This window comes from Orcinus orca, chromosome 5 (genome assembly GCF_937001465.1).
Source record: "Orcinus orca chromosome 5, mOrcOrc1.1, whole genome shotgun sequence".
NCBI classification, from domain to species: Eukaryota; Metazoa; Chordata; class Mammalia; order Artiodactyla; family Delphinidae; genus Orcinus; species Orcinus orca.
The window spans coordinates 89,784,885-89,809,527 of NC_064563.1; the positions used below are offsets into that span (position 1 = coordinate 89,784,885).

At 41.8% G+C, this 24,643-nt stretch overlaps 1 protein-coding gene across 4 annotated transcripts in view; it reads right to left on the bottom strand.

Annotated features, from left to right (window-relative positions):
- Positions 1 to 24,643, bottom strand: part of BOC (BOC cell adhesion associated, oncogene regulated) — a 263,978-nt gene that overhangs the window by 86,557 nt on the left and 152,778 nt on the right. For all 4 annotated transcript variants that reach the window (XR_007477587.1, XM_049710306.1, XM_049710305.1 and 1 more), the window contains exon 6: positions 2,121 to 2,292. The gene's annotated coding sequence lies outside the window, so the exon portion shown is untranslated. The remainder of the gene's footprint in view (positions 1 to 2,120; positions 2,293 to 24,643) is intronic.

The following is a 24,643-nucleotide window of genomic DNA, read 5'->3' on the forward strand; positions in this document are numbered from 1 at the left end:
GGCATATATTTTTTTTACTTTTTATTTTGAGTTAATTATAGATTCACATGGGTTGTAAGAAATAATACAGAGGTTTCTCCCTAACTGGAACACAATATCTAGCCTAACTGTAGTACAATATCTTGAAGATATCTTAATAATATCTTAATAACTGACTTTGATATATCAATCATTGCCTTTATTCAGATTCTGTCATTTTTACTTGCATACTCATTTGTGAGTAGTTGTATGTTTTAAAAATGATTTGTAGGTTATTGTGTGTGTGCAGCCCAGCCCCTAAAAGTCTGGCCACCATCAGTAAGAGTCAGGACCATGCCCTTCCGGTCCCGAAAAGAAGGGGCTTGAGTCTTTTCCAAAAGTCTGTGGCAAGGGGTTCATTCCTGACCTGGTCTCTGCTTTGCACCCTCTTTGACCCTTCCTTGAATGTCTTGTTCTTCCTCTGACAGGTCAAGAAAGTTCCTAGTTTCTGGAGGATGCATGATGAGTTGGAACAATTCTACCCACCATTTTCTGCCATTGGTCAACACACCCAGGGGTAGGCTCTATTATTTGCAGAGTTCAGTGCAAAGTGAAAATGCAGGGAGGGTCCCAGTCAGGAGTCAGGGAGTCAATCTCCCCTTTTTATACCCACAGCAGAAAGGTGACCCCCAAGGAGTTGTAATCTCTACAACAAGACACACTAGGGGATGGGCTAGAGGCCCATGTCCAGGTTTCTGCTGAAATTCTGTGGACCTGCCAGCCTAGGGTGGGGACAGCCACTGCTTTGCCCTTCTCTGAGATGCAGGGTGGGTACATGCTGTACCCCAACCCACCCCATATTTATGCTCAGGCCCCAACCTGGGGCAGAAGGCAACTGAGGAGCAGGTATGGGGAAGGGAAGGTTGGGGGAAACTAGGGCACGAGGGTTCAAAGGAATGCACAGCTGAGAACTTATCCCAGGCAGGAAGAGGGAGGCAGGACCACATGTGAGCTGAGACTCCAAGCCTCCAGTGTATGCTTCATCGTCCAGTCTAACTTCATTTACAAAACACAGATTCAAAGACAGACTTTCAAGATGGCGGCCACAGAGATTAAAACCAAGCAAGAGGCCCTTCTGAGTACAAGGCTCTGTGTAAGCACACTGACCACTTTCCCATGAAGTTGCCTGAACACACCAAACTCAAACTTTCCTGAAACTGTAACTTTCTACTCTCCCTTGGGACGGAATCATCTCCTTTATTCTACAGTGGGGTCTAAGAATGATGGCATGGAGCAGTGAAACTTTCTTATTTGATTCCTCCTCAATGAATATGAGTAATATTAGCAAAACCCCACTTATATAGCAGAAAAAAATCTGCTTCTTTCTCTCTCTTTTTTATATCTGTCTGATGTAAATCAAAAAAAAAAGTTAGTCTGAAATCAAACTGCCTTAGTGAGTAACACCATGATCTATCTAGCTGTCAGAAGAACTTGGGAATCATCTCTGGTGCCTCCTTTTTCTTCACTATTTTCATTCAGTGGTCACTAACTCCTGCAGTGCCACATCTAAAGTCTCCCCAGAATTCATTACCAGCATTCAGTCCCTTCTGCAAGTGCCCTAATCCAGACATGCATCATTTCTCATATTGCAAAAGCCTCTTGATTAATCTCCCTACTTCCCATCTGGCTCCATCACTGGTCCATTTTCCACATTCCTGATGGAGACACATTTAGAAATGGCAAATTTGATCATGCCACATCTGTCTCTCCTCCTGAAATTGTTCAGTGACCTCACCACTTTCAGGATGAAATCAAATTCCTTAGCAAAGCACACAAAACCTTTCACACGGTCCCTAGCAAGTATCTCCTCAATATGATCCTACCATTTCCCACTCCTGACCCTATTCCCTCCCTCACCATATAGAGCTTCCTTAGATCATTCCAGATCATTCACTTCTCTAGGTCTTTGTGTATGTGGTGCCCTTGCTTGGAGTACCTTTACTGACTCTTGCACCAAACTCCTATTTGTCCTGCAAAGCTAAGCTCAAGTGTTAACTCCTCTGGCCCTCCTTGCCCACCTCACCTCCCCAGCATGTGAGAGGTGCCTGTTAACCAAGGACCCATATCACTTGGTGTTTACCCTTATCATAGCACCTACTCACCATTTTAATAATTGTTTCAGGCCATCATGTTTCTCAAGCACAGGGGATGCCATTCACACTGTGGTGTATTTTCAATTTTCCTTACTTGATGTGAAACTCTTGAAGCCGGGTCCTGGGCCTTAAACATCATTGCACAACTTCTGGAATATGGTAGGTAGTGGGTAGTTGTTATCTGAAGAAAGGAAGGAAAAGAAAAAAAGGAGAAAGGAAGCACTGCAGCTGCCAGCCTGTAATATTTCTTTCTCTCTCAACCCTGGTCCCAAAAACCCTCCCCCCATCAGCTGTTTGATGTCTTAAGAGACAATACAGATTGACAGCACAGCCAATCTGATTGTGCAGACCTGGGTTCCTTAGGTGATGGAAAGTCATGATTTGACCAAATTTGAAGCAGTGGCTGCATTACAGACACAAGTTGGCTCCTCAACTTGGGCCCTTCTGATGTGAAACACAGAGACGCTGAAACTTTTCTCCCTCAGGAATGACCAATCCATAAAGTTCTAAAACAGTTTGAAAAATAAATGGAAATGCCTAGATATATACAGCTAGAAAAAAAATGTCAGTTTTATGAACATAGAAAACAACTTAAAATGCATAACATGCAGTTGTCAAAACTCATAGAACTATACTTCACAAAGAAAATTTTACTATATATAAATTTTAAAAAAATGAACCAGGATGAAGGAAGAGCCCCAAATGGAATACAAACTATAACAACTGAACCTAACCATATTGCAAATGAATAACAGAACCATAATGGAGTGGGGAAGAAAAAAACTAAGTTACTTTGGAAATCAGTATTTTGGCTGGATACTGTAAAACTAATGGCAAAAAGAACTATACACAAATACTGCATTCTAGTTAGTAAACTTAATTTTCATGGGGATACAGATTAGCAATTCTGAAACTACTTTGTGTATATACTAGGGTTGAACAAATACTTTAATACACTGTAGATAATGAAAGTCAGGCTTTTCACTGTCAGAGTAATAAGTTACAAATAAGGAAAGAGGGAAGGCTAGAATGAAATCTATGGTTTTGGATGAGAGTCAGAGGTATCAGTATGAACTCATGGTTTAAAAAATATATATATATGTACTATAATATACGTATATACACACACATACGTATCTCTCTCTCTCTCTCTCTCTCTATATATATATATATATATATATAGTGAGAGAGAGAGAGAGAGATACAGAAATAAATATAGATGTGAATACATACCTAGTATGTTCCTAGTATTCATCCATAGATTTCCTAGCTCTATCTGCTGAGAGGGCCTAGAAGCAGTGACATCCCAGTAGCAGTGAGCACACCCACCACCTAAGTTTTGGTTTTTACATCCCATTATCCAATCTAAAGAATTAGGGATTCTTAGAAAAGTGTTTGATTCCAGGGCTGGGGTGGGATAAATACAAGTTGAGACAGGAGCCTCTCATGCTGCTAGAGAAGCAAGGAAGTACCCGAAAAAGGCTGGGTAGTGTTGAAATGGCAAAGTGGCTAACCTGCAGCCAAAGCTGGAAAAATTTCAGCAACAAAACAAACAGTCATTGTATTGGATTATAACTCATAGATCAAAATAAATATCCATGAATCCATACTGATATAAATCAATAATTGAATGAATGAGGTAGAAGGGGCGGCTCTTCCTTACAGAAGAACTCCAAATAATAAATGTAGAAGCAGTTAGGGAAATAGAAAATCTTTATTAGAACACCACAGCAATAATTTTTCAGGCCAAGAGCGAGTGATGGATGCTAAAATTAGTGGGCAAAAGTTTGAAGAGAAACAAGGTGTTTGCACTGTCTCAAAGTATCACCCCCAATATATTTATTAGTCACAAAGATGAAAAAAACCTGCCTTTACTGTGAAGAAACCCAGGAGATACCACGAAGTGATTAATGTTAACATCACTAGTGGTAAGATATTTTGATGTTATGCATCCCCAGTATGATACACTGAGAAGGACATATCACTTCTGTGGTATTCTTGTCCCCAAATGGAAAACATCAGACAAATAAAAATTGAGGGACAGTCTATAAAATAACTGACCAATACTCCTCAAAAGTGTTAAGGTCAAGAAAAGACTAAGGAACTGTTGCAGATTAAGAAGACCAAGGATCCATGACAACTGAATGCAATGTGGGATCCTGGATTGACTCCTGGTGCAGAAAAAGGACATTAGTGGAAACACTGATGAAATCTATACAGTCCACAGTTTAGTTAATAGTATTGTAATCATGTTAGTTGCTTAGTTTTGATTATTGAAGTTGGTTGTTAAGGATGGTAATAATAGAGAAATTGGGTGAAGGATCTAAGGGAACTCACTGTACTGTCTTTGCAACTTTTCTGTAAAGTTATTTAAATACAAAGTTGAAAAAATGAGTGGGGATCATGCAGGCAAAAAGCAAGATGGAGACAAGAGAGAAAAGGGAGAAAGGCATGTCTGAAGTTCTCTAAGAGTGAACAAAATGCACTGTAGGAATGGCAGCAAGTTCAGAATGGCTCAACAGAGATGGGAGGTGGGAAATTTTTTTTTTGAAGCATAATGGAAAAATCAGTTTCTCACTTTAAGTCGCTGATTTAAAAACTGGAGGCCCATTCAAGCAGCCATGGACAAGTGCTGGCCTTCACAAATGTTAAGGCCTATTCTGGAGTTATGGACGGCACCTCCAGGACTTGCTCTGGATGCTTCAAAAGGGCAAGTGAGTGCTTGGCCAGGACCCAGGTTGGGGCTCACCTGGAGAGCCTGGGGACTTGTATCTCTCAGACCCCGCAGACACTTAAGTAGGGAAGTCAAATCTCAGAGTTACTTCAGTGAGCATGGAAACAACACAAGGGCGTTAGGGGTTTTGGTCCAAATTTTAAGAAGCATCTATTATCATAGCAAAGGGGTCCATGCCACTGGGCCTGTATGGGTCAAGTCACTGGGCCACATCTTCCTCTAAGCTGAGCTCAAGTGGGTCTTGCCACATTTGTCTCTGGGATGATGACCAACCCCCCTTTCTGCTTGCCATATAATTTCTTAGATGTGTCACAACATCTTACAGGGTTGGGAGCCATTCTATTAATACCTATAAGGTGATTTGGGATATCGCTTGTCTACCAGAGTTAACTCTATAGTTTCATTCTCAAAAGCAATCTTGTTTCCAATCTAGTTGACCATCAACATAGACATAGTTTTCATGACCTCACTCACCTCTCTGTCAAAGATATTTGAAATGAACAAAATGTTGAGGCAACTAGCTGTGAAGCTGAACTACAGGAGAGTGTTGAGGTGTGAGGGGGATAACTGACATATCTGCATTCCCAGTGATTGCCAGGTTCCTGCAGCAACTGTGAAATCATGGATCTTGGAATCAGAAGACCTGAGATGGGGTCTGGAGCCACAATTTCCAGCTGTATGGATTTAAACAAATCAGTAAGACTGACACTTCCTTTTCTCATCTGTAAAATGGGGATAATGATAATACCTATCTCACAAGACTATTTTAAGAATCAATAGAGATATAACATGTGAAAGTACTTTTCAAAGGGTACTTTACTAATGTTAATTTTAATTTCACTGTCCCAACACAGTGAAACATATGGCATTTTTAAATGTTAAAAAAAACTCATAGGCACAAATTTTTAGAAACCAATAATTTCAGTGAACCCATCACTTTTGTTTTTAACCTAAAACATAATTTTCTGCACTTAGCTATGTAGTCAGATGTGAAACGCGGGATTCTTTTCTATGGTATCCTTAGCAGTGCAAGCCCAGTGTGGTTGCCAGGACCATAAAAACAGAAGGCTGTTGATCATTAGTCTGTGTAAAACACAGCACTTGGGCATCTCACTTGGAACTCGCTTTTTAACTTGTTTCAAGAGGTGGCGCTTAGAACTGAAAAGAGTATTGTATTCCTGAATGAGTGCACCAAAACACCAGGCCAGACTGGGGTGTGGGCACCCACTTACGTGTGCAACTGCCTTTTTACCTAATTAATCCTCTCCTTGCAAGCCTGAACACGGCCTGTGAACTTCACATTCCACTGGTAACTGGAACTCTGGGTCCTACAAAACCTGGAAGCTTTAATGGAACGTTATTTGTTCTGGGCCCTTGAAGCAATGATATCTAATGGAGCAGAAGCAAAGAGAAAATGCCCTGAGCTTTAGTAAGAACAGTTGATTTCCATCACAGATCAGGCCCTGTCACTCCCCTGCTTAGAAGCCCTGGAGGGCTCCCCTCCTGGACAGAGTCCAGACTCTTCTCAACCAACCCCAGCTTCATCTTTCCACGCACTCAAGACACTCCCACCGCCCCCACTTCCCACATCCCCAGGCCTGTGCTCTCCAAGTGTGGCTGGCAGACTACCTGTAAGAAAATAAACTGGTAGTGTTTGCTTAAAATGCAGATATCCTTGCTGGCCCTCAGGGCTACTGAATCCGAATTTCTGAGTGTAGAGACCTCAGGACTCTGCAGATCAAAACTAGCTCCTCTAGCCATTCTTACAAACACAAAAGGTTGGGGGACACCTATCTAGCCACACTTGTGCTAACTCTGTTCCTTGAACTCGGCATGCGTTTTATTTCTCAGTCCCTCTGCCTTACTCTTCTTTTCCTCTCCACAGACTTACTAAGGAAAGTTTCCTTTATTGAGTACCTTCTGTATGCCAAATGCAGCCTATACATTAATGCTACAAGGCCTGGCTCACAGTCATGGATTCTCTGATGCCTTTCCTGATCCCTCTCCAACAATGAACAAAAGGAACCGAGCACTTACCAACTATCAGGTTTCACGTGCAGAGAGGAAATAGAAATAAATTAGGCTCAGTTTCTGCCCTCAAGATGCTCACTCAGAGTGACAGAGATCTCATATGTCTGTCCTCGTCTCTCAGTTGAGAGACCATAACCATAGCACTGGAAGAGACTGGAGTGTCAGCCAGCCCAGATGAGGAGGGGCTTTCTAGCAGCAAGATGCACAGGCACTTTTATACCTGGAGTTCATCACGTGTCAAGCCAGCAGTCCTTTTCTTTTGAAAACTGCTTTCACTGAGGGAATGCCAAAGTGCTCTTCTAGTAGGTTTGATTTGCGTATACGTTTTACAGAGGGTAAAACTGAGGCTCTGGTGTACTGAATTTCCTTCTGTAGTTCTTCAAGTAAGCTATGGCAGAACTGAGTATATGAGAACTTCTCCAAGTGTGTGCTGGCATGGAGCCCACACGTCATCGGCCCTTACTTAATGTGCTCCAAGTAAGAGAGTGAATCAGTGAACGATCGGTCTGCTTTATAATCTTCTAAAAAAATAAAACAGGCTTCCCTGGTGGCACAGTGGTCAAGAATCCGCCTTCCAGTGCAGGGGACACGGGTTCGAGCCCCGGTCCAGGAAGGTCCCACATGCCGCGGTCAACTAAGCCCGTGCACCACAACTACTGAGCCTGCGCTCTAGAGCCCGCGAGCCACAAATACTGAGCCCACATGCCACAACTACCGAAGCCTGTGCACCTACAGCCTGTGCTCTGCAACAAGAGAAGCCACTGCAATGAGAAGCCTGTGCACCACAATGAAGAGTAGCCCCCGCACAGCAACAAAGACCCAACGCAGCCAAAAGTAAATAAATAAATAAATTTATAAAAAATAAATAAATTAATAAAATAATAAACCACCTCTGACAGAACTAGCCTGGAGCTTGAGTCTCTCTGCTCCCATACTGAATGTCCCTCACATTCTGAGACTTTGGGCCTACCCCCTTTTTTTTGGTCCCTTGTTCTCTTTTCAGATTTTTAGCTTTAATTTGTCCAAACTATATTTTTCCCTTAATTTTGCAAATTAATTTCTTTTTCTTCCTAGGTTTTTTACTTGGTACTTTCAAAGTTTCTTTTCCTTCTCCCACCTTATTTCCCTCCTCTCCCCATCCTACTTCCCCCTCCCTCTCTCCCCCCCTGCCCCTTCCCTCCCTGTGGCCCACATCCTGAGTCTGAATGCAGTCAGGATTAATCCAGCAGGGAACACGATGTCTGAGAGCCGTGACAGACTCACTAAAGCGTGCAGCAGTGATAAAAGGCAGCTCTGATGGGCTCTGTCAGGAATCCCTGAGAAATACTGATGGGGAACCTTTGCTAACCCCTTTCCTGGCTCCAGGTCCCCAGGGCCCACAACAGGATCATACCTAGAAAACCCAAGGGAGAAAAGTAGAGAAACTAGAAAGTCTCCTTCCCATCCTGGCACCCTACACAAGAGACTTTTCCCCAACAGCCCAATTCTCTGGCTCTTTACCTGAAAAACCCCCTGGGTTAAAATTGTGAGTGGCCACAAACTTTCAAATAGCCCTGGATTGTTGAAGGAATGCCATAAGGCATCTTAGGAAAGAAGCCTGGGTAACCTGCTTCTGGCTTGTAAGGAGAAGGATGAATGATAGGAAAAAGGATACCTTTAAAGCATGTCTGATCCAGTATCTAGGGGGTGTGCATATATGCACATGCATGTATGCATGAACATACAAACATACTAGGGCATTCTGCTTCTATTTCCCCTCCAAGTACATCCAATTAAAAAGGATTTTCCCAGCTCAGAGAGTTTGTGGGTATGTAGGACAAGAAACAGCACTAGATTTATTACCTAGTGAATTTGGTCTACTAAACAGCACAAACTTTTACCCAGGTTGACCTAATTAACAAAAAAAAAAAAGATTGATACACTCCATGTAGATGAAGTAGAAAGATTGAAATAATTCCCAGTATTTATTCATGTTTCCACTTTTGTTTTGTCCCCTTGGACTTACTCAATTCCCTAGACCCATTGCCTTCCTAAACACCTCCACATTAGTCACTACCAGCTGTCTGTACAGTGATCAGCTTCCTTGTTTCATAGGGCTGCAGCCTGGTTATTTAAACATTGTCCCACTGGTACTGTCTGTCTCTGGCTCTCCCTCTCTCCCCTTGACTCTTGGTCTCTCCAGCTCCATTATCCAGGTAGGCAGGGGCCCAGCCAGGCTAATGGCTGACTGTTGGGGTCTTCTGAGATAATAAAGGCTGGGTTTCTAAACAACCTCAGTTTAAATGCTCACCACGTCCCGAGAGCCTGAATTTTAGCCCCTTTCCATTATTATTTTAGCATAAATTAGATTTACCTGGTTGATACTAAGGTGATAAATTGCAGGGCTTTAAAGTTTCCCTGAGGAAAAACAAGGTAGTAATAACATCCAATCATTCACCAAATAATATTCAAATACTATCGTCTGCCAAGCTCTAAATGCAGTGGGCAGAGGTCTGCATGGCAATCGTGGAAGGTGGCTACTTCTTAAAAAAAGAGAAAAGCAAATTCAGTCATTTTGCTTGAACAAATAATCCCTGAATTCTTATTATGTGCCAGCCATTCTGCTTGGTTGTAGAGACATGAATGACACAGGTCTCTGCCCTCGGAAGCCCATACAGGCCTTTGGTGACAGATGCTCTGAGAGTGGCTCAGCCAGTGGGCTGGGAGACCTCAGAGTTGGAGGACTGAGGGAGAGGCATGGAGAGAGAGTAAACAGATCAATGACGTCTTCCAGAAGGAGGTAGCACATTAGCTGTGGTGTGAATAAAGGGGGGAGGGGAAGAAGACTTCAAGCTGTAGAGATGGGAAGTAGGGACATTCTAGGAGGTAGAAGTAATCTGATAAATGACAGAGATAAAATTGCTCAGAGGACAGATTATTGAGAACTTTCAATGCTAGGCAAAGTTAGGTTTTCTTTTACAGTCAGTAGGGAGTATTACAGGTTTTTGAGCAGGAAACTGACATGATTTGAGCTATGGTTTTTGGAAGAAGGTAGAGATTCAAGCTAGAAGACTAGTCAGTTAATTGTAATAACCTAGGTGAGATGTAGTGAGAGTCAGAACTGGATAGTGGGAGTGGGAATTGAAAGAACAGGTGAGATGGCCAACAGGCACATGAAAAGATGCTCAACACTGATGCAAATGAAAACTATCAATACAATGAGGTATCACCTCACACTAGTCAGAATGGCCATCATTAAAAAGTCTACAAATAATAAACGCTGGAGAGGTGTGGAGAAAAAGGAACCCTCCTAGAATGCTGGTGAGAATGCCACTATGGAAAACAGTTCCATATGGAACTGTGGAAGTTCCTTAAAAAACTAAAAATAGAGCTACCATATGATCCTGGAATCCCACTCCTGGGCACATATCTGGAGAAATCTCTAATTTGAAATGATACATGCACCCCAATGTTCATAGCAGCACTATTTACAATAGCCAGGACATGGAAGCAACCTAAGTGTCCATCAACAGATGAATAGATGAAGACGATGTGGTGTGTATATATATATATATATATATATATATATATATATATATATATATAAATAATACACACAATGGAATATTACTCAGCTATAAACAAGAATAAAGTAATGCCATTTGTAGCAACATAGATGGACCTAGAGATTATCATCCTAGGTGAAGTAAGTCAGAGAAAGACAAGTATCACATGATATCACTTATATATAGAATCTAAAAAAATGATATAAATGAACTTATTTACAAAACAGAAATAGACTCACAGAGATAGTAAACAAACTTATGGTTACCCAGGAGATAGCGGCGGGTGGGAGAGAGATAAATTAGGAGGTTGGGACTAACAGATAAACACTACTATATATAAAATAGATCAACAACAAGGACCTACTGTGTAGCACAGGGAACTGTATTCAGTATCTTGTAATAACCTATAATGGAAAAGAATCTAAAAAAGAATATATATATATATATATATATATATACACACACACGTATAACTGAATCACTTTGCTGTACACCTGAAACTAACACAACATTGTAAATTAACTATACTTCAATTAAAAAAATGGTTAAATAAAAGAATAGGTGAACATGAGAGAGATTAATTTATATTGATGTGTGTTATAGGTAGTAGTAAAATCATAACTGAGGCTTTAGAAAATAATAATATTAAGTTAGAAATCTCGGGTTCAAGGTGGTTGATTAAGCATACACCTTTATGGTTCCACTCCCCAAAATATTTCCAATAATACTAAAGGAATAATAAAAAAGTTATCAATTCTCTTTAACCAGGATGGAAAAGGGCACAAGAAGCTTCAACATATTGGTGGAAGACTAAAAGTAGAAGGAAGAGCAGTGACTGATGGAGCAGTGCAGGGGAGACAGGGCTGACAATGTACATGCAGAGACAGCTGCAGCCAAGGAGGAAGCGGTCTACATATAGGGAGAAAAGGCAAGACTCGATAGATTTAACAGTCAACTTTCAACACACCCCCACCAACTGCCTGCATAAGTGCCAGGTAGTCAGGTATGTAACTCCAAATGGGAGAAAGGAGGGGGTCTACTGTAAAGAAACAGAACAAACTCTTTGGAGAAAGCCAAGGGAACTATTGTGGAAGCTGGCACCTCTGGCCTTTAGGTGTCTCAAAGCAAATGGACCGTCAACTGTCCCATCACCCCTGGAGTAAATACTCCCTTTTGATCTGCTTCACTTGTGTACACAAAGCTCAAACTGTATCTGCCTGTTGCTTTATATTTAAATATGAATGAGGAACCAAAGATCTTATAACATGAAGGAAAGAGATGAAGAGAAACTCATATGAAAAGACTGGAAGTAGGAGAAAATTCAGAGAATCAAAACAGAACTGTAAAAAGGACCTACAAGTCTTGTTTTATGAATGATTTCTCAAATCTCTCTGAGAATACAATAATTTGTAATAGCTTAAGCAAAACAAGAACAGGATGCTATTTAAAAGCACTTAAAACTATGGCTACCTGAAAAATAAAACAATAGTAAATTTCTCTTCTCAGTTGGAAAGTAAAATATAAAGGAAATTTCCTAGAAAATAAAATTTAAAAGACAAAAATGTATAAAGATAAAAGAGACAGAAAATATTACCCCAATTGTTCTTATATCTGATTAATAGAAATATCAAAATAAGAAACAGAGGAAATGAAGGAAATAAAATTATAAAATAAATAAGAGAATTTCACAGAACTGAAGGACATGAGTCGTCATATTTAAAGGTCCCACTGAGTACCCAGCATGGTGAATAAAAAAATGCTCACCTAGGGCTTCCCTGGTGGCGCAGTGGTTGGGAGTCCGCCTGCCGATGCAGGGGACACGGGTTCGTGCCCCGGTCGGGGAGGATCCCACATGCCGTGGCGCGGCTGGGCCCGTGAGCCATGGCCGCTGAGTCTGCGCGTCCGGAGCCTGTGCTCCGCAACGGGAGAAAATAAACATAACATTGTAAATCAACTATTCTTCAATAAAATAAATTAAAAAAAAAATGCTCACCTAGACACCTAGTCGTAAAATTTTAGAACATCAGGGTGAAACAGAAGATCCAAAAACTTCCAAGAAACAAAAACTGAACACAAAAAAACAGAGAATGAGAGTAGGATCAACATCAGATCTCTCAACAGAAATAACTGAATGTAGAGAACAGTGTCTTCATTTTAGGAGAAAACTTACTTAAACTTATTCTATACCCTGTCCAACCATCTTATCTGAGGATATACAGAAAGAGAGAAAAGTGGGAGAGAAGAAGGGAGGAAAAGGGAGTGAGGGAGGGAGGGGCGGAAGCCAGAGGAGAAATATATGGTATCCAGAAAAAAACGGATCCAAGCTAGATCAGTGCAGTTCCAGTAGTTCCAGTACAACAGCTGTGCAGCAGATTAAAAAGCAGAGCAGGAGGGCAGAAGGGTCTAGAAGAAATATCTTCCAGAAAAACAATTGGGCGGTATCAAAAGAAGCTGCATTTGTTAAATGCAGCTGTAACAAAGGCAAATAAGAAAGAGGGGGAAGTACCTCACAAAAGCCAATAGAAACTCCAGGAAGAATCAAACACTAAGAAAGTAAGGAAATATAATCATTGTGAGGCACTTGGCATTGCAGTGGATACGTATTACAGAGCCATAATGACGTTAACATAGTTTATTGATTTTGAACTTTTAGGGTCAATCTACAGATGAAAAATGGAAAGTTAATTACGACTGAAGAACAGAATATAAATGTTATCAACCTTGACAACGTAAAAGTTACAAGAGGATGGAAGTTGGGATATGGAAAAATGGAAAAAGGATGCTAATATCCTTATTTTCAAAGTGGGAAGTCAAGAAATATAGCCTGCAGGTGACAGAACTATGCATAAAAGTATAATTTAAATCTGTAATGGAAATAAACTGAAAATAGAAGAAGTGTTGGGTTACATAGTGAACTAATTTCTCATCTGTCATAATAGCAAGGTTTCCCACCACCAATGCTATAGAGTTTTCTGGGTCACATGGCACAAGAGGCAGGGCTGCTTACACTGTAGCCTGGACCTGCTACGGAGCCCTTTTCTGCTGTGTCTCACTCAGAGCAGGCAGCCTTTTTGTGTCCCCCAGTATATAGACTGAAACAGTGGAATGTGTTGCCTCTAGAATCCAGAGAGGCCTATCAGGCGGCCAGCCTCCTCCTTTGCGCTGGGGGTGCTTAGTAAAAAAATAAAATAAAATAAATTGTCTTTTACTTTGGGATCCCTAAAAACTTCCCAGAAGTGGTAGGTCCCTGAATCTTCATAGGATTCATCTTCCATCTTCTGGAGCATATGCATTTTAACAAGACCTCCAGTGAACTAATCACCTGTTGTTCTTCCTGCCTAATCAGTGTGGTCATCCATGGAAGATGTGATATTCTTTGGGATGGCCTGGTAGTCTAGATCTCTTTGGGTTATATTATGACATATGCAGGGGAGTTAACATAGCTTTAAGGCAAATTGTAAAGAAATATTGCTGTTCATTTCACATGAATGCAGACTGTTTCTGGTTCTCTTTTCTCATTGGGATTGAAAAGAATGCATTCATTCACCAGATTAATGGCCACATGCCATGTACCTGCAGCCATGTTAATCTGTTCTAAAACTGATACCAGGTCTGTCACAGCAGTTGCAGTCAGTGCTACTAGTTGGTTGTCCTTGCAGTCGTCTACAGTCATTCTTCAGGATCCATCCAGTTTCTTCAGGGGTCAGACTGGTAAATTAAATGAAGATATGATGGGAGCTACCACTTCTGTGTCCTTTGGTCTTTAAAGTTGGCACACTCCCTCCCCAGGATATGATATTGGTTTTGATTTCCTATCTTGGCCCAGCATTGGAGGATGTTAGGGGAGGTTTAAGAGGTTTCCATTTGGGCTTTCTCCACCATAGCAACTCTACTCAGCAGGCTAAGGACCCATGAGGTGGTTACTCCAACTGCAAGCATATCATTTCCAATTATATACTTGGACGCTGGGGAAATGACCCCTTGGTGTATCACAGACTCAATGGGTCCACTGTGAGCCAGACTTTAGTCAGGACTCCATTATTACTTGGTTCCCATAGTCCCCTATTCTAACAGGGTGGGGGGCATGATGATGCTTTGGGTCTCTAGGTATCAATGTCTACTGAGACCCTGTGTCCAATAGTCCTCAAAATACTTGATTATCCCCCGCATTGCAATGTCCAGTCACTGGGGTAAATAGATCCCTTTGGGGAAAGATGAGGGGAATGATCATAGTATAACCTTGCTATGACGTCACATCTCATGACTCAGTGGGTTCCAGATACAAAAATAGGCTCAGGTCTGGGAACTGAGTCAGAGACCATGACTTTTTATTAGGGCGACTGCCCTCAGCCTCCTGCTCCTCCATTCTTGACCTTTTTGTAGATGCTGAGCAGCATCCTTGCTGGCTGCCCATCTGCTTTGTCTCGTTCGTACTTTATCAAGCTCAGCACCTCCCCAGCCAACTTATACTAGGATTTAACCCTAGTTATTAGCCTGTCATCCAGAAGAGGAGTTGGGAGCAGCTCTTGAGGGGGTGTGGCCTCTGGGGAAGGGACCTCTGCAGCATCTTCCAGCACAGGGGAAATGTTACCTCTGACTAACAAGGAGGGAGCCAACTCTGCAAACTCTGAAAGTTTAAGGAAGTGGTGCTTGTAAAATCGAAATCTTCAGGGGCAGCTGTCCTATTGATCCCATGCTGATTCGGGGTCCTAGTATTTTCCAACAAGGCCCCTGATTTTAGCATAGCAGACCTGCCTTGCCGAGCACTCAAATATCTCTGGAGCTCTTCAACTTTAACTATGAGATTTGTTTTTTGCACATTCTACTCTTAGCTGCATCTTTGTCAGCTTCCAAAGAAGCCTTCTGGCTTGTACATTTAGCTCTTAGCGGCTTACTGATGGCCCTGTTTCTCAATAGCCCTCTGCAGGGAGTCAATACATCTTATCGGTAACCAGAGGCTCCACTCTCTTTGTAGACACTGTTTCCCACGTGGTTTTTCAAATTCTTGACTCACTGCACCTGCTGTGACATCACCCTCCATGGAGACATTTTTATCTCCTGTGAGACCTTCAGGGATAGGACCGCTACTGTGTGACCATCTGTGCCACACACATCACTTACGATGGTGTCCTCTTGGCCCACTGGTTATTGAAGGAGTCAGCCTCAGAACCCTATTTATTGCCCCTATCCTTAGACCAGTCCTGGCACCACTGTGTTAGTTTAGGTCCTCGTTTTACAGATAATGACACTGAGATTTAGGATTAACTCTTAGGTTAAGGATTTTGCTGAAGACCACACAGCATAGGATTTGAACGCAGGTCTGGGTCTGTGCTCTTTCCATAAGTAAATGGGGAAGAGGTAACTGATGGATGAAGGGCACCTGAGGGTGAGCCATCTTCTGATCCTTGGCACATAAGCCAGCCTAAATAAGGCCTTGGCCCAACAGAGTTCCAAAAGAGCTGAGGGGGCCAGTGTTAGTCATTGTTTAGCTATATCATACATATTTAGCCTCTTAAATCTTTTCTGACAAATCATTTCTTTCTACTCCCTTAATCATCCTTGAATACCTTCTTATAATAAAAATACACAGAGGAAGATGTGGCTGAGAGCTGGGGCCTGTCTGGGGTGGGATTGGAGGTTGGATAAAGTCTGCAGCCTGTTTTCTGCTGAGATGGACAGAGCACATACTACCAGCCCTGTGCAGACACCCTGCCCAGGGACCAGCCCTGAGGGCAGCTGGCGACTCTGTCTGTTTATCCTTAGAGCCTGAAAAAGACTCTTTGCCGACAAGTGTAATCTTTCTTGATAAACATATTAATTTTCTGTCTCAGCTCAGTGGAGACGATCCCTGGATCTCTGATACAAGCTCTAATAATATTTTCTATTTCTATGGTGACTTCTTCTGGGTTGGCTTAGACAGTAGAGGAGAAAGTCAGAGGTGACCAGTGTCCACAAAACAGCAGCCTTTGGCCTCGAAATGAATGAGATCACAGCGTGCTATTCTGCTGCCATTGACGGGCAGGCGACAACTACCAAGGGAGGGTGAGGGGCAGATGAGCAGAGTCTCGGGGCCAAGTAAGTGTCCTGGGCAAGTTGACAGGTGCTTGACCAAGACCACCCCTGTTCAGCTCAGCTTACTATTGACTGCTGGTGACTCCAGCGCCTCGGAGCCAGGGGTTCATGGTACGTAATAGTATCCACCTCACAAGGAGTAAGTAATAAAAAGCAGATTAAGTATTAGCTCGGTGCTTTGTGACCACCTAGAGGGGTGGGATAGGGAGGGGAGGGAGGGGATATGGGGATATGTGTATAAGTATAGCTGATTCACTTTGTTATAAAGCAGAAACTAACACACCATTATAAAGCAATTATACCCCAATAAAGATGTTTAAAAAAAAAAAAAGTACTGAGCAAGTGCCTGGCAAGTACTCAGTGCATGTTAGCTATCACTATTAAGAAACCTATTAAGTGTACCTATTTTATTCTCAGAGGATGGATTTATATTGACAGGACTTTTGAAATAGAAGTTTTGAATCCATATGCAGTTAGATCCATCAATCTTTTACTTTCTTTTTTGTTTCTCCTCCCCTATTATATGATAAATATATACCTACATTTTCTTAAAGTTATTTTATGGTTTACCTGTTTCTTAATGTTTACCTCCTTAATCCATCAGGAGTGTATATGGTATGAGGAAAGGAGATAATTTAATGTTTTTCCAAATAAACAATTTCCCCAAAGCCACATATTGATTTGAGATAATACTTTCCTCTTATACTGATTCTTCTGTGTATTTTGGGTTTACATATTACAAAGCAACTTCTATACTAACATTTCTCAATAATTTAAAGTTAATTGTTTCCCACATTAAGGATTTCTATTTAATAGTTTACATTTAAAATCCTGCTCAAATTATTACTAACTCTAGAATGGACTCCATATACTGCTGGTGAAAGAGTAATATAGACCAACTTTCTGGAGAGCAACTTGGTTTGAAAATGTTTATTTACCTAAGTTGTTCCACTCCTGGCAATTTTTCCTGATGAAAAATAAATTCAGACAAATATTTATGTATATACGTATATTTATGTATAAAGCCGTGCTCCCACTATTGTAAAAGCAAAAAGTTGGAAACAGTATTTTTTGAAAGGTATGGTTATGCAAATTATATTACATTTATTGCACAGACTGTTGTAAGTCATTAGAACCATATTTTTGAAAAAAAGTAATAACATAGGAAATGCATTTTTATATTACGTGAAAACACAGTATGTAAAATTTTATATTTAATATTATCTCATTATGTTTTTTAAAAATTAGCTTTAGTCATAGTGGCCTCTGTTCATTTCCTTGAACAAACTCTTTCCAGCCTCAGGGACTTTGCATATTCTGATTCTTCCCCCTGGAAAATTTTTCCACCTGTTCTTCATAAGGCTGTTTTTTTTTCATTCTTTAGGTCTTTGCTTAAATGTATCATTTCAGAGAAGCTTTCCCTAACTACCCTATTAAAAGGAGATCTAGCTCCCCTCCGTCATTAGTCTCCATGTTTAAGTATCTAATTATCCATTCCACATGGATGAATTCTGCCTACCCATTTTGAAGGGTTGCTCCTAGACATCTGAGACCATATTTTTTTCTATTTTCTTTCCAAAGCACCCATTCCTGTGATCTGAATGAACTGAATATACACTGAATATTGCCCAACCCATTTTTCCATTTCCTAATAATTTTAAGTCACCTGATACATCCTTTAAATAATCGATATGCAAAAGCATCAAACTGGTCCCTTATTTTACACCACTCACAAAAATTACCAACAAATGGATAAAAGAATTAAATGTAAGACCTGAAACCATACAACTCCTGTTAGAAAACATATGGAAAAGTTCCTTGACATCAATCTCAGCAATTATTTTTTGGATATGACACCAAAAGCAGAAGCGACAAAAGCAAAAATAAACAAGTGGGACTACATCAAACTAAAATGCTTCCACACAGGAAGGAAAACTATCAACAAAATGAAAAGGCAACCTACAGAATGGGAGGAAATATTTGCAAATGATATGTCTGATGAGTGGTTAAGATCCAAAAGATATAAGGTACTCATACAACACAACAGCAAAAAAACCCCAAATAATCTTATTTAAAAATGGGCAAAGGACCTGAACAGACATTTTTCCAAAAAAAGATATACAAATGGCCAACAGATACATGAAAAGGTCCTCAACATCGCTAATCATCAGGAAAATGCAAATCAAAACTACGATGAGCTATCACCTCACCTGTCAGAATGGCTATCATCAAAAAGACAAGAGTTAAATGCTGGGGAGGGTGTGGAGCGAAGGGAACCCTCTTGCACTGTTGGTGGGAATGTAAATTGGTGCAGCCACTATGGAGAACAGTATGGAGGTCCCTCAAAAAATTAAAAATAGAATTACCATATGAGCCAGCAATCCCACTCCTGGGTATATAACCAAAGGAAATGAAATTACTATCTCAAAGATATATCTGCACCCCCATGTTCATAGCAGCATTATTTTACAATAGCCAAGACATGGAAATAACCCATGTCCACTGATGGAAGAATGAATAAAGAAAATGTGATACATATATATACATATATCATATTCTGTTTTATATATATGACAAAATATTATTCAGCCATAAAAAAGAAGGAAATCCTGCCATTTGAATGAAACTTGAAGCATTATGCTAAAATGAAGTAAGTCAGAGAAAGACAAATACTGTATGATCTCGCTTATATGTAGAATCTAAAAAACTAAATTCATAGAAACAGAATAGTTTCGTGGTTGCTGGGTGGGGTGGGGAGCACTGTAACAATGGTCAAAGGGTAGAAACTTCCAGTTATAAGCGGAATAAGTTCTGGGGATCTAATATACATAGCATGGTGACTATAGTTAATAATACTGTATTGTAGTATATTTGAAAGTTGCTAAGGAAGTAGATCTTAAAAGACCTTGCCACACACAAAAAGTGTACCTATGTGAGGTGATGAGTGTGTTAACTAACCTGATTGTGGTAATCATTTCACATATATACGAATAGCAAACCATCACATGGTACGCCTGAAACATTGTTATACGTCAATTCCACCTCAATAAAGTTGGGGAAAAAAAGCATTTCAGTGTGGAGACACTGTTACCAAGACAACCTGTGCAGAGGAATTAAGTTGCTGATGATCAAACTTAAGGTAGTTGTAACACATGAAACAGTGACGAGATTCTGGAGGGTGTATGTCAACAGGCATGGTCCTCTCCACCACCTGCATTCCTTTCGATTCATGTCAGAAAGAGGATGAGAGCCTGGTGAGAGTGAAGTCAGCCTGGGAGAGTCAGATGCAGTTTTTCTTCTAGGTAGATGGGGCCCTGGATAATTGGACCCAGGTGCCTGGGAGAGAGGCCACAAAGCTTTCAAGGTGTAATCAAGCCTACTCCATGTAAGATTATAAACAGCATGTGTCCTTTGCTCGTCAGAGCTCTCTGGGCCTCAAATCTGACAGGAATCTCCAGTTCTTCCCTTCAGACTCAATTCCTCGCCTCCTCCTGCTGTTTCCCACAACCCAGTTCCCATGCCTTTTATTCTTCCTGCTGCAGAAGGGGGTACTGCTTCAATCCCTTTTCCCAAACCCAGAATCAGTCAGATGTATCTCCAGCCCGTGAAACCCAGTATCAAGGATTCCTGGGTGGAGCTCCAAATGGGCAAAGAGATGGAGCCCGGGCTCTCCGCACAGATGGAGTTTGCCCACAGCAGCCCTGTGCAACACAAGATCATGGCGATAACTACCTTGGCAAACTTCACGGTGGCTGCCAAGCTCCCAGCCCGATGTCTGGCCTATTGGGAGTTCAAAAAACCACACGAAGGACTCATCACAGCCGACACCTGACATTCACAGGTTAAGAACTTGCAGTTTTGACGATTCTGCCCAAACTTTAGGATCCAATGCCCGTCTTTCATTTTCTTGAAGCTCCAATTTGAATTTCCTCTTTGTGAGGCTAATCTGTGGGGACTAGTGATTGAGCGGAGTCGACTGCTCAGAAGCCAGAGTTCAGAGCAACTTGGTATATTTTCTTCTATCACAAGGGCAGGGATATACACGCTCCTTAGAGGACAGAAGGGACTCCTAACATTTTCACTTACAGCCTGCTGTAATTTCTGGGGGAAATTATACGCTATAGAGGTGTGTACAAAAGTGGAGCTCCACAAGGAGAGCCTCTCGATTTTCATGGGTCTGTTATGGTCCTTATTTTCTAACTCTTCCCCTAGGTTTTAAAAAAGAGCAAGACAAACTCCATGGCCTCTTGCAGACAAGATTCATTTAGTGTTTTCAGGCTGTCAGAGGGTCAGGAAAGGAGCTTAGAAGAGGGTCCCCTTTCTAGGCCTTAGCTACAGAGGTGGGCAAACCTGTGATATGCCCCCAAACTGTGTCCACAGGGTCACTTTCCCTCCACCAAAGGGAAGAAAGTTCCTGTTGCAGGCTGCCCAGGGGTCAGCTGTTGGCAGTCCAGGGCAGGCCTCCAGGGACCCTGCCCCCCACGCCCACGTGGAGGTGGTTAACACAGGGCCTCCTCCCCTGTGGAGAATTAATTGGAAATGTTACACTCCAAGAGGAAAAACAAGAGTAATGGAAAAGGCATCTGTGTGTGACCAAAGGCTTAACTGAAAACAGGCTGTCTCCGTTCCCAGGCTGGGAAACCGGGGAGGAGAAGCAGCCCAGGAGAGAGCAAGCGTGGTGTGCATCTGAGGATGGAGTGACGTGGTCTGTGTGTGTAAACTGGAGGCATCTGAGGGGCTTGGGAGGTTCGGGGGAGGCGGGGCCGGGGGGAGAGAGGGAAGGTGGGTGTGAACAATGAGGAGTGAAGCACAGCTGTGGTGGGTGGCGTCTACTTTCTTCTGGGGTTGGGGTGGGGTGATGGAGGCAGGATACACTAAGGTTTTATCTGGTGGCTTCTTAGGAAACTTGGGCTTTTGATTAATAACTTAAGTAATTTGACAAATGATACTCAGTACTGCTTTAGTTGTCTCTCCTTCTCTCTTCTGAACTCATTGCTATCCAGATAAGCCCACCCCTTTCCAGGCTCCCAAACCCAGCTTATCTTGGCTGCCCTTCTACCAGCCCCATTACACTGACCTTATTTTTTTTTTTTATAAATGTACTTATTTATTTATTTTTAGCTGCATAGGGTCTTCGTTGCTGCGCACAGGCTTTTCTCTAGTTGCGGCGAGCGGCGGCTACTGTTCGCTGCGGTGCACGGGCTTCTCATTGCAGTGGCTTCTCTTGCTGCAGAGCACGGGCTCTAGGCACATGGGCTTCAGTAGTTGTGGTGCGTGGGCTCAGCAGTTGTGGCTCGTGGCCTCTAGAGCACAGGCTCAGTAGTTGTGGTGCACGGGCTTAGTTGCTCCATGGCATGTGGGATCTTCCCGGACCAGGGCTCGAACCCATGTCTCCTGCACTGGCAGGCGGATTCTTAACCATTGTGCCACCAGGGAAGCCTGACCTTATTTTAACAGAGAACCATTTTTCTCAGACCAAATTTATGGGCACTGTAAGTCCAAATACTGGAAAGAGTCTCTTGGCTTGGTATGCCTCTGGGCCCAGTCTGTTGTTTTCGAATATATTAATTAATTCCATAAACTTTTACTGAGCCCATTCTGGGCCAGAAATGATGCCAGGCACTGGAAATAAAGGCAGAGTCACTTTCCTCTAGCCTAGTGAGAGACAAATAAGTGAGCAATTGGGATAGAAGGTGAGAGAGTCATGAAATCCCAGAAGAAGGGCCCCTGGCTCAGTGTTAAGAGAGATGAAAACTTCTTGGAGATGACACTTGAACTGACTCTTGAATGGTGAGTGGGAGTCGCAGGCACTAAAGAGGAAAAGGGGAACTTGGAGAAGATGACTTGGTTCACATCCCAGGACTGCTTTATCCAAATTGGGGGAGCCCAAGTTTGGTCATCTATGTACTGTCTCTAGTAACAGACATTTTTTTTTAATTTCAATTTTTGAATTTTTTTAATGCACAAAAAGAACTATCCCCCAGGGGGTTATGAAGATTATAAAACAACATAAACTACAAAGTGCTATATGTAGCCCAGCCTTCTGGTTTCTCAGTCCCAGCGGCCTTCATCTGTATCTTCTTCTCTTCAGCACCCTCCTGAGTGACCACACTGCAGACCTCTCAGTGCTCAGCTGCTCAACTTCTAAGATCTCAAACCATGAAAGTCCTTGAGCCTCTCACCTTCCCACCTCTCTCCCACCCGTGCCAATGCTGGACTGCCTCTGTATCCCCTCTGTGAACTTTAGTCCCTTGATATTCCCCAGCTCAGTTCATCTGATTCATGAACTTATTTGCCTTTTTCCCCCTGTGAGAGGCCACGGTCAGCAAATAAGTGGCCTCTCTGGCCTCATCTACCCCCTTACTTCTAGGCTTCCACTTACATATCTCCAACCCTTGCTCAACTGCACTGTCTTCTTCAGATTCCTGCTCGTCGTTTGTGCAACCTACAAAAAGCCCAGACTGCTTAGGTCCATTACACTGGATGCTTTCCAATTGCCAAGGAGCCCTTGCTCCTTAGTTATCTTTTTAATTTGTTCCCATTGAAATAAGTCAATGTATGCAAAGGGCCTAGCACTTAGCCCAAAACATAGTAAAAGCCCAACATGTTTACTTCCCTCTCCTCTTCCCCTGACTCCTTATCACATAAGGGTACCTAATCCAAGCCTTTTTTAATCCTCTCACATCTCTGATTGCCTCAGGCCTAAGCTTTTGCCATCTTGCACAATCTTGTTCTACTTCCAAATTCTCAGCTTACACATAATGATTGAGAGAACATGGCCTCAGACAACTAGCCTGATCTAGTCATGTCTCTAAGCCTCAGTTTCCTCTTCTGTAAAATGGAAATTATAATAGATATTATAAAAAGTACCCATGCCATAGGTCTGTTCAGATGATTAAATGAGATAATATGTGAAGTGCTTAGTATAGGATCTTTTGCACAGTGTACTCTATAAATGTTAGTTGCTGTGATGTCAATGATAATTTTTTATGCCTTTTAAAGTTTTTTTATCTTCTCTGTTTCAGAGAAATAGAGTTGCCAAGAACAAACTTGTGCATCAGATTCTATCCTCTCCCATTCCTTAGAAGACCTTCCTCTAAAATGAACCTCTCTTACTTCAAACACTTCCTTCCCACTGGCTTCTACTTCTGAATCTACAAGCACATCAAGTCTTCCCCATCCTTAAAAACAAATTAAAAATCACATCCCAGCTGGGATACCTCCTCCAACTTCCTATATCTACTCCTCAACTCACTGTCAAACTTATCCCGATGGTATTTATAATTACAATCTTTCTCTCCACCACCCCACCTCCAGCGCTCACCCATAAATCCCTTGATATATGGCTTCTACACTCAGCAGTCCACAAAGCCAAAAATAGCTTTCTTAAAGGTCACTGACCTTTTCTCAACCTTCATCCTTCTCAAATCATCTCTGCAGCATCCTCTGATGTTGGTCACCCCTGTCCTCTGGCATGCTTGACTCTACCTCTCCTGGTTGTGTTCCCTCCTCTCTGACCACCCATTTGTTTTCTTTTCTGGCACTGCTTCCTCCTGTACATACTTGAACATACATGTTTCTAAGAATCAGACCTCAATCCCCGCTTTTGTTTCTTGCTTTACATGGTCTCCTAGGACAAACTCATCGGCCTCCATGGCTTTAATAGTCACCTCCCTGGTAATATCTCTCAAATCTTTGTCTCACTGGCGCAACTACTTTGAAAACCAGTTTGGTGTTACTTGAAGAGCTGCACATTTGTATGCTGTATGACCCAGCAATCCCACTTACACTTGGGTTTAAGCCCAAGAGTAATTCTTACACAGATGCACCAGGAGACATGTGAAAAATTGTTCATAGCTCACTGCTCAGAATAGCAAAGAAACTGGAAACAACTCATACACTTAATGACAACAGATAAGTAGTGTATTTTTCACCCAATGGAATATTATACAGTAGTGAAAACTAATGGTATTCAGCTTCACATAACAGGTATGAATCTCAGTGACATAATGTTGAGTGACCAAAGTAAGTTCCAACAGACGTTATAGTATAACCTGTTTATAAAGTTGTAAAACAAGAAAAATCAGTCGATTTACTTTTTTAGATTTACTTTTTTAGATATATGTAATAAAACAGAAAACAAAGGAAAG